The sequence below is a fragment of the Chlorocebus sabaeus genome, chromosome 1, assembly GCF_047675955.1.
Source record: "Chlorocebus sabaeus isolate Y175 chromosome 1, mChlSab1.0.hap1, whole genome shotgun sequence".
NCBI classification, from domain to species: Eukaryota; Metazoa; Chordata; class Mammalia; order Primates; family Cercopithecidae; genus Chlorocebus; species Chlorocebus sabaeus.
In genome coordinates, this window is record NC_132904.1 from 25,505,167 (window position 1) to 25,516,290 (window position 11,124).

At 34.7% G+C, this 11,124-nt stretch overlaps 1 long non-coding RNA gene across 1 annotated transcript in view; it reads left to right on the forward strand.

The window, feature by feature from the left end:
- LOC103237399 (uncharacterized) overlaps positions 1–10,807 on the forward strand; it is a 47,735-nt gene extending 36,928 nt beyond the window's left edge. Inside the window, exons 2-4 of the long non-coding RNA XR_005240633.2 lie at positions 6,656–6,725; positions 9,236–10,505; positions 10,651–10,807. This is a non-coding gene — a long non-coding RNA (uncharacterized lncRNA). The remainder of the gene's footprint in view (positions 1–6,655; positions 6,726–9,235; positions 10,506–10,650) is intronic.
- Positions 10,808–11,124: the final 317 nt, after the last annotated feature.

Below are 11,124 nucleotides of genomic sequence, written 5' to 3' on the forward strand. Positions count from 1 at the left end.
ATATTTTCCTCATTTCTGTCGAAGACTCCACCAGAATGACCTTTTAAAGGTCTGTATTCCTACCAGCATTCTGTACATCACTATTTATGTATTCTCTAAGAAGATACAGTTTTATCTCTAGCTCTTTTCTTTCTGAGCTCTCATCAGAATTGATTTTAATGTCCATTTTTCTGCCAACACTCTCTTTGCAACAATGTAGATTTTTTTGCATGAACCTAAAAAATTTTCTAACCTCTAACCATGACCTAGTTCCAGAGCCATTTCCACCTTTTTTTTTTAAAAAAAAAAAAAAAAAAAAAAAAAAAAACAGTATCAGGCTATCGCTTCTTGGTTCCAAAATCTGTTTTAGTTGGCTTGAGCTGCCATAAAAAGATACTATAGATGGGTTGAGTTAAACAGCCAAAATTACTTTTTTACATATTTGGAGACTGGAGGTCTAAGATTAAGTTACTTGCAGTGTCAGTGTCTGAAAAGGTCTCTCTCCTTGGGTCGCAGATGACTACTTTTTGCTATGTCCTCATAGGGAAGAGCAGGGGATTGGAGTAAGCTCTCTGATGTCTCTTCTTTTAAAGACACTAATTCTGTAGAATCAGGGCCTGGCTCTTATGATCTCATTTAAATTTTATCACCTCCTAAAGGCCTTTCTTGAAATACAGACACACTGGGGATTAAGATTTCAAAATATGAATTTTGGAGTGATACAGTTTAGTCTACAGCAGTCATTTAAGAAGCGGACTCACCCAAATCTTTCATCTATTGTGAAAAACCAAGAAGATGGTTCTTAGTCGTTCTGGCAGAAGACAGGAGGTTTATTCTTAAGGGAAGGTAAAAACAGAGAGTCCCTGAACTGAGGAATTTGAAATCTAGCTAAGTGTGGGGGATAAGTTTTGGAGACATTTAACCCTAGTCCCCTACTCAGTTCCTAGACCACTTAGTATTTAGTCCCTTACTCAGTTCTTAGACAACTGGTCAGGTATATTTATTCTAGAAAGAAAAAAAAATGAAAACAAACAAAACCAAAACATATCAAAACATGGAAGTATATTTTCTGGGGAAAAATAACTAAGCAAAAATATTTTCCTCTAATGATATCAGGGACTGTCTAATAAAATGTTACAACCAGATTGCCTTACAGACTAGAGCACAGTTGTCATGTTTTACCCACAGGCTTGGAACTTCCAACCAGATTTAAATGCCATGTTTTAAAATGTGAAGAGATAGCCATGGATCACTGCACATTTAGACATTTGTTTATATTATGAAAAATAGAAACAAAAAGCAAACACAGAAAGGACAACTTGGAAGAAACCATTATTGAAAGGAGAATAAAACTTCAATAGACATGAAATAACCAAAAAGACCAAAAGGAGATATTTTCTATAAACAATAAACATAAACAAAATATTATCTTTTAAAAATCAAGAAATTAAAGAAAAAATATGGTTAACATAAATTATGACAGCAATATGAAAAACCACCCAGTTTGAAATTAATATTGTAGAAATTTCCTAGAAACTAGAAAAAAGAAGAAATAAAAATAGTTTAAAATATTAAAAAGAAAAGTTTAGGGAAAAAAATCCATAAAATAAGACATCCTGATAAAAGTAGTTCAACAGTGAACAGAGATAATGGAAATAATTATCAAATAAATAAATTAGGAAAATATTCCAGAACAAAGAACATGAGTATCCAGATTGAAAGAACTGCCTAATATATGAAAATAGACATTCATGGAGGCACATCATTATAAATTTTAGAATGCTGGGGGCAAAAAGATGAATGTAAAACTTTCTGATCAGGAAGTCTGTCTCCTATAAGATTCGTAATGTTGCCATATTTTTCAAAAGCAATACTTGAAGCTAGAAGTCAATGGAGTAAAACCATAAAAGTCAGACTTTTTTTTCAAATCTAGAATTCTATTCCCTGTCACATTAGCAATAAACTTTATAGCTAGATTTAATACTTTTTCAGTCATGCAGGCATCAACAAATTGACTTCACCTTTCCCAGCAGCTAATGAAATAAATGTTCCCATGGCCTTTTCCCCTGCTCTATCCCTAAACTATGAAAGATAAGATGAACAAACAAAAGATAGAAGATCTAAGCATAGGAATGCTACATAAGAGAGAGTCTAAGACAATGCCTAAGATTATGTGGATTAAGATCCCACATGAGTGCACAGAATCATAGAGAGCAATAAATCCAGTTGAAGGAAGTCAGAAACCTCTATAAAATATTTGAATATATGGAAAAGATTTTAAAACTTTAGGAGTATATAGAAATACATTAGTGATATATATATATCAGTAATGATTTTGCTTGATATATATATACACATACATAAAGCAAATATATATCAAACAAAATCTTTACTTTAAAAAATTATCTTAATCATTTATATATTTATTCAATAAGTATACTGAATGCCCATTAGAGTTTAGCATACTACAAGGAAAATCATTTTTAGAGCAGTTAAGTTATAATCAATTCTCATTAAAACTTATTGTCAGAATCAAAATACTTCTAATTACTAGCTATATGAGATGGGCCAGTTACTTACATTCTGAGCACCTTTAAAACAAAATTATGAAATGAGGATAATTTCTTTGCTCAGACTATTGTGACAATTAAAGTAGACCATTTGTTTCCTATTACTTTGATACTCTTATTAGTCACACACCCAGACATGCTATTTAAAGTGAATTTAGTGTATTTTAACTGGTTCTAGATACAGATGCTCCTTGACTTTTAATGGGGTTCCAATTCCATAAACCCAACATAGTTTGAAAATATCATAAGTCAAAAATGCCTTTAATATACCTAACCAACCGAGCATCATAGTTTAAGTCTTGTCTTCCTTAAATGTGCTCAGAATACTTACATAAGCCTACAGTTGTACAAAATAATCTAACACAAAGTTTATTTCATAATAACTGAATATCTCATGTAATTTTTTTTTTTTTTTTTTTTTGAGACGGAGTTTCACTCTTGTTGTCCAGGCTGGAGGTCAGTGGTGCGATCCCAGCTCACTGCAACCTCCGCCTTCCAGTTTTGAGAGATTCTCCTGCTTCAATCTCCCAAGTAGCTGGGATTACAGGCACCCACCACCATATCTGGCTGTATATATATATATAGTATTTTTAGTAGAGACGGATTTTCACCATGTTAACGAGGCTGGCTCAAACTCCTGACCTCGTTATCCGCCCTCCTTGGCCTCCCAAAGTGCTGGGATTATAGGCGTGAGCCACCACGCCCAGCCCTCATGTAATTTTATGGAATACTGTACTGAAAGTGAAAAAAAGAATGGTCTTGAGAGTACCTGAAGTATGGTTTCTATTGAACACATTTTGCTTTTGTACTATCATAAAGTCAAAAAATCACTAAGTTGAACCATCTGAAGTTGGGGACCATATGTGTAAACATTAAAATTGCTAGCATTATTGAAAACTACAATATTATTGAATTTGGGACATTAAGACTTGGGCTAAAAAAATACATAATAAAGTTTTTTAGGCATTTTAAATGTAATTATATTTTAGGCAAATTTTTTTGCAACCTTTTTGCTACACACATTTTAAGTAAAGCATATCTTCATACAAGTTTAGAACTTAATTAGAAATTGAATTGCTTATGAATGTATCATATCTGTAAATTAAATAATATGTATAAAGTTTCCATTGAGAAGAAATAGTAGTGCTTTGCAAATGTTAAAAAAATTACAATCTCATATTGAGCAATATGGTTCTGAACAACAATTGAGATGAGATTAAAATCAAGGTTGAAAGCACTTGTATTAATTAAACAGTTCCTGGAAGACTTGGGGTCAAATGTTGGTTTTGATCTCTGTTAATCTGAGTAGACACCAGACCATATAATAAATGTGACCTACTTGATTTTGCAAACATTAGAGTTCCAACTCTTCATTGCTCAAGATATCATGATTTTTGTTGCATTTGTTTGATGTTTCTACTCTGTTAAACTTGTAAATAAAAGCTGTGTTACATATTAACAATGAAAGAGAAAGAAAATATTTGTATAATTTAACTTAGTTCCTGGTACAATCATCAATTTATCAATTACATCTAAAAATAATCTTAAAATGTTTAAAGACTAGAAATCTTGACCAATAAGTACCTTCTTAGATCCTATGATGACGTTAACAGCATTCATAAAAGCTAACTTCAGGCACACTTTATGCAGAACTGTATTTCCAACAAGCTATATATAAGTCATACTCTATTTTCTCATTGACTACAAAATGAATTCCAAGAGGCTTTATCATCACATGCAATTTATTCTTAGAAGGCTGTCGTTCTTAAGACTCATTTTTGAGTTCTTCTTAAGTACCAGGCAGAGGTCAAGGCCACAAACATTTAAAAAAAAAAAAAATTCTAAGTTATGTAAGCAGAAAAAAGAACTTATTAAAAGGAAATTGGTTAGTGCCCAGAAATGTGGAGGGCTGAAAAACCAAGCACAGTATTTGAGCAAGAATGACCAGACACAGTGGTTCACTCCTGTAATTCCAGTATTTTGGGAGGCTGAGGTGGGTGGATCACCTGAGGTCAAGAGTTCGAGACTAGCCTGGTCAAATGGTGAAACCCCGTCTCTGCTAGAAATACAAAAATTAGCTGGGCATGGCAGCTGGTACCTGTTATCCTAGCTATTCAGGAGGCTGAGGTAGGAGAATCACTTGAACCCAAGAGGCAGAGGTTGACAGTGAGCCAAGATCACACCATTGTACTCCAGCCTGTGCAACAAGGGCAAAACTCTGTCTCAAAGATAAAATAAAATAGAATATGAGCAAGAGTAAAGAAATTAAGCAGCGAAGCTCTAAACTACTAGCAGAGCTCAGAACTGTTTCATCAAGGGTGACAATGTCACAGCTTCCCCTGATGACCTACAAACTGGTTGTTTCTGTTTCTATTGCAAGCTGCCATTACTTCCTTGGTTCAATAGTTTGTGATTCGGTCTAGGGTATTTCAAGAATTAGGTAAATGTACATTCATAGGGACAAAAAAAAAAAAACTATGAAAAAGAACGTCTAGCATTTAGGGCTTCTGTAGTAGAAGACTGTTCTGCATCCCCTCAAGATATTTACAATGGGGTAAAACCAAATGTACTAAAGGAGTTCAGGTACTGGCAAACAAAGGATGACAACTGTTTATGCCATCTTGTTTCTAGCACCTGAGATCAGTAAGGAATGATTTACAAATTAGCACATACCCAAGAGAGCATAAGAGAACCTTCCATTGCTATCCCTTGTAAACTTATTGTCATGTGTATAACCTCATTTTTGTTTATTGCCTTGATTTCTTCAAATTTTTATTTGTTTAATGATAGATATACCTATACACTAACATCGGTGCTACAAGAAAGGGAGTTTTGTTTCTACGCTTTGTTGATCTTTCAAGCTGACTACTTACACATGTATATCCCCTCATAACTAAAACACACATGATATTGACTGCACTACAATTTCTGCCTCTACTCAACCATGTGGTTTCAGTGATAGTGATATTGTTTGGTTCTGTGTACCCACCCCAATTTCATCTCAAATTGTCATCTCCACATGTCGAGGGAGGGACCTAGTGGGAAGTGATTGGATTATGGGGGTGAGTCCCCCATGCTGTTCTCATGACAGTGAGTTTTCATGAGATCTGATGGTCTAAAAATGTGCCACTTGCTCCTTACTCTCTCCTGCTGCCATGTGAGATGTGCCTTTCTTCCATGATTGTAAATTTCCTGAGGCCTCCCCAGCCATGCTTTCTGTACAGCCAGTGGAACTGTGGGTCAATTAAACCTCTTTTATTTGTAAACTACCCAGTCTCAGGTAGTTCTTTATAGCAATGTGAAAATGGACTAATACAGATAGCTTTAGTCTAGTTAGTTTACATGATCTTCTCTCCTTACCCAGTGAATTGCTCTCAACAGTTGATCAAAGCCGGGCCAATGATAATTATTGCACAAGATTTGTTTTCTAATAGCATTGCAGGAGAAAAAGTATTTCATTTAAATCTGAGACTCAGGCTCCATCAATGATGACTGTGGATTCTTCCAGTGAAACAGAAACATGCATGCATGAGGTGTGCCCTCCAGAAAAATAAAAAAGTCTTGAGGGCATCCTGATCAATTTGTTCCTCCTCTTCTTACTATTTAGTTTTCAATCATTTCTTCAATTACATGTGATACACTGATGTCTTTCAATGAATTATCTTTCTTGCCAAAACAAGTTCTATCAATTTTTCTGTCATTTGCAATTCAAATTGCTATGGCTAACTTACATTGAATAACACCTCAAAGTACCTGCTTCACTGAAGGATTTGAGGTAGAAAAATCTTACTTCTCCATCTTCCTTTTTCTGTTTGGTGCAAACCTTCTGTTCTACTCCCCAGGTGGGGGTAGTGTTGAGAAAATTCTCCTTCTCTATTTGAGCTATTCAAAGAAAAGAAAAGTAATCTGGTAGGAACATGACAACTTTAACAAACGATATTAACTGTGGTTATGTCTACTGTTCCTAGAAACATTAAAAAAAAAATCTTTTTCTTTCCCTTGGGATTGGTGTCTTGAATATACAGAAGAATAAAAGGCTCACTCTCCTCTTTCCATATTGGTAGTTGCACAGCAGGTTTAAAGCCTATTTTTCTCTTGTTTTCCAGTAGCGACGTGTGTGAGGTTGGCTGAGTTATGGTCATGGAATCTGTTTTGTGGAATTCACTCTTCTCACAGGTAGGTCAAAAAGAAAAAAAAATGGTATGGATAAAGAGAACTTCTCCATCTGATTGCAGCTGTATTCTCTAATTCAGATTTAAAAGAAAGTCTTCACATATGTGAGGACATTAAACCCTCAGCGACAAAGTTTACACCATGATCCTCATTAAGTTCCCTGAATTTTATCTCTAAAGGCTAATGTTTAAGGCCAGGTGGAGAGAGGATTAATTGGCATTTGTGGCAACACAACAATATTAAAAGAGTTATCTGTATTATCAGTTTAATATACACTCACAGATATTCAGGATTTTGTCCATGTTTTGATACTTTCTTCTCCTTCAATAGGAATCAAATGTTTTTTAATTAATAAGAAAAGAAAAACACTATCTTTTTTCCATGTTTTATATGGAAAAAGCAAACATCATCTATTTTCTATCACTCATCACAGAATCAGCAAATGTTTTCTGATCAGTCACTGTAATGTCAGGTTCTGTGTGCAGTGCTAGGAAACAGATAAAACATATATGCCTCCCCTCAATGTGTTCAGGCCATAAAAAAAAAAAATCAGAGATTTTTCTCTTTTATCAGAGATTTCTTTTAGGATACAGGGAAAATGTATTATACTCAATTGCTATAAAAATGTCTACTTATAATAGCAAGTATCTCACTATGGGTATAAAACACTGAAATGTCTTTTATAATATGTTGATATTATAAAACATATGAAGGAGCACAGACTGGGCATTTGGCTTGTACCTTTTTTCCAGGATAAACTGGATAAGTGTCGTTGCATGAATTATTTAATCTTTGAAGGCTTTGATCTTCTCATCTATAAAATGGGAGTAGATTTTGTTGTACAGATTAAATAGGCAAGCATATGTCCTGTAAATGTCAATGCAGACACTTATGCTAAGTGAGATCAGATGGAATGTTGGTGATTTTCCACTTAGGTCATGCATTCTGTGAAGTAATAGGATCCTCAAGTGAGTTAAAAATGGTTATTAAGAGCAAAAGCATCTTCCTATTTTGATGGGTAATGCACGAATATGCATACAGTATATAAAAAGATACACAGTTTATCTGTAGTACTCAAATTTCATAGGGGAGGTGATTGAGAAAACAATATTTTAAAAGACCATTTATATGGGGTGAATTTAAAATGTTGAGAAGCTGACCTAGGGAATAATCTAGTTTCTTCCTCAAATACTTATAAGACCATGTGAATATTACTTCTAGGTTCCATTTCTAAGATTTATGAAGGAATTCTTAATCGAGCTTTTCTTATCTACCTTATAGGGTTGTAGTGAAGATCAAATGATAATGTCTATGCAAATATTTTGAAGTATAAAAAGTCCTACACATTATCAAACATCATTATTGACTTTCTCCCATAATGGGCAAAAATAAAATACAGTTCTTAAACAGAAAATATAATATCTCACTATTTGAGACAACTCATATTCCCAGCTTCTTTACAAACGTAGGTGATGCTGGTGACCATTTTGAAATGTGGTTGTTCTACTTGACAGATTTAGGTATGTTATTAAATACACTTTAAAAGAAGACTGCCTATTTCTCAACTTAGGAAAATAGTATAGGAAGCAATTCTCTTTTCCTTCAAGTACATCAGTTTTTACTTTTCAGGTCTTGTGTCCCATCCTACACTCCTCAAATCACACATATTATCCTTGAATTTCTAATGTAGTCTAGAATTTGCTTGATCACCCAGATCATTTTTCTCTATTTCAGTATTATTTCTACTTTTATCTAGTTTATTTTCCAATCAAAAAAAAGTATTGAAGACCATTATTTGGACTCTGTCCTAGACATTGGATATACAATAGTGACTAGAACAGACAATATTCCTAGCCATATGATGCTAACAATGGTAAATTTTACATTAGTTAGGTGCTCCTGGAAAACAACAAAAATTAAGAAATCCTCTCATCCTTTCGTGTTTTCAGATAGGGCTGCTACTATAAGGCACAATCCTGCCCCATATGAACTATGTGTATAAGATTCATGGATGCCCCATTGTTTACCTATGACAAGGCTAGACGCAGGCCCTCCAAATTTCCTTTTGTTCATAAATATTAGCTGGACTGCTTGCCTCCATTGACCAATCTGGACAAAATAACTGCTATTTTTACTTGACCAAATTTTAGCTAGGTTTCTCTCCTTCTTCAAGACCCTGAACTTGAATCCAGCTTCAGTCAGAGGCAGCCTACAACCCATCCCTTTGGACTTTCTTGAGAATTGCTGATCTTAGCATAGAAGAGTCTGTCCTCTACCATCCTACCAAACAACTCTTTCATCCCACCCTCTGGCATCCATTGAGACTTCTTTACTGTTCCCTGTAAATGGAAAGCCCTTTTCTGACAAACCTTTCAGATCCTTCCAGTTCTCATGGTCAGAGTATTCCCTTCAATGAAATCATTCCCCCAATCTATTGCAGTAGTCTTCTTCTCTCCTATTGCTAATATATGTTTGAGTCTTTCCTACCCTCACTCTGGATTTTCTTTTGACAGTGATTATATACCAATGGATGTGAATTATTGTGCATAATATTAAGTTATCCAATATCTAATCCTGAGCATAAAGTTTATAATGTTCTTTTGAAATTTAAGGACGTTTGTAAGTATCCTCTAGTTTCATTTCTGCTATTTCTAACAGGTGACACATGGGCATTTGACCTAGATGGAAAACAATGTAAATTTATTTCAAGGACAATATTATCAGATTGTGATGGCTATTGGGAATCCAGTATTAAGGGTTCCAACCCAAAATGCATTCTCTGGAAGAAATGATGATCTGACTACCAATGTTTTTTTTTTGTTTTTTGCTTGTTTATTTGTTTTTTGGTTTGGTTGGTTGGTATAGACTCACATATGATTCATTTATACCATCCTCTATAAACCTCAATCCAGGTTTTTCCCAAATTATTGTATTAATTTCCATGACACTTTCATCTTATTTTTTAATTCCCATTGCCAAAACACATGGATGCTTTCCCCTATTTGACCTATTAGTTGCCTGGAAGCCTACCAGTAAGAATAAATCTCTCTCTCTCTCTCTCTCTCTCTCTCTCTCTCTCTCACACACACACACACACACAGAGTCATTCCTCCTAGATTATCTGGATTCTTAGTCTTTGTTTATATGTTTCCTTCATGGTCTTGTTTTTTGAAAATATAATAGATAAATTTGGCCTATTCTTCTCGGGTCAGGTAAACCCATTAAAGCCAAAAACAAAAACAACTTTTTGACCCACAACACATAACTTTTACTTCCAAGCAACTATGTTGAAGATCACTTTAATTATCATCAGCTACTAACAACTATGTTATTCTTTTGACCTGAAATTTATAGCTGCTCAAAAACCTTAAGGTGGTAACATAAAATGAAAGCAAGTACCGATTTGAAATATGGAGATTACAAATTGGGAATTTACAGCTGAAATCCACGTCTGTGCTGAAGCCAGTGGAAGTGAAGAAGGGAAACTGTTGTGGTAAAAATGAAAAAGTACAGAAGGGTGATATTTTTACTAATTAGTAAAAGAGCTTAAGTTTGGGTCTGCTTCTTAGTTTTTCCTTTTGCAATTATTTGGAATTTTTCTTTTTTTCAAAGAAAATGAATAATTTAAATATGAAGCAACATTTACAAAGGAGACAGAATGCTTTCATGTTCTTGCAACTGTCTGTATGTAAAGATAACCAGGATTCAATAAGTTATAAATACAGATTAAATGAAGGACATGTGAAGATTACCTGGTATCCACTATCTTTTCACTTATTAAAGGTAAGGATTAGTGTTTTACAACTTTTCACTGAAGTACACTTGGCTTTCCCTGAACCTCTTTTTCATTCTGAATATCACATTCCTTCAACATGAAAAATGGAATGACAGCAATAAAACTTTTTCTTTCCTTTTTTGCGATTTGCAGAACATCTGAGAATAGGGAGCCATCTGCTACTATCATGTAAACAGGCCAAAAGGACTGGGCAGAGGAGCACAAGTCTGGTATTACAGCCACATCTGCTGGCCCAGATCTCAGCTGGGCTCTTGCCCCAGAGGTATGGAGGACCCAAGGACACCAATTCTGGCAAGTATTCTGGGGTCATGCTGGTGTTCTGCAGAACAAGGAACAGCTGTAAGGAGCAGGGGTGATACAGCAGGTTGTGAAATGAGATATGGGCTTATGTCAGAGTCATTAAGCATTTCTGATAAATGGGCTGCAAATAATTGCTGGTTCTACTAATTAATTCATTTGAGTTGCTGAAATCCTCAGGCCTGGCTGTGGTTGTTAGCAGAGCAGAGTGATACTTCAACATGGAGAGAATTTATTTCTCCCTCAACTAAAGAAGTTGGATTTGGGCTTAGTCATTGATGCAGCTTTCCAAAATATATCAACAATAAA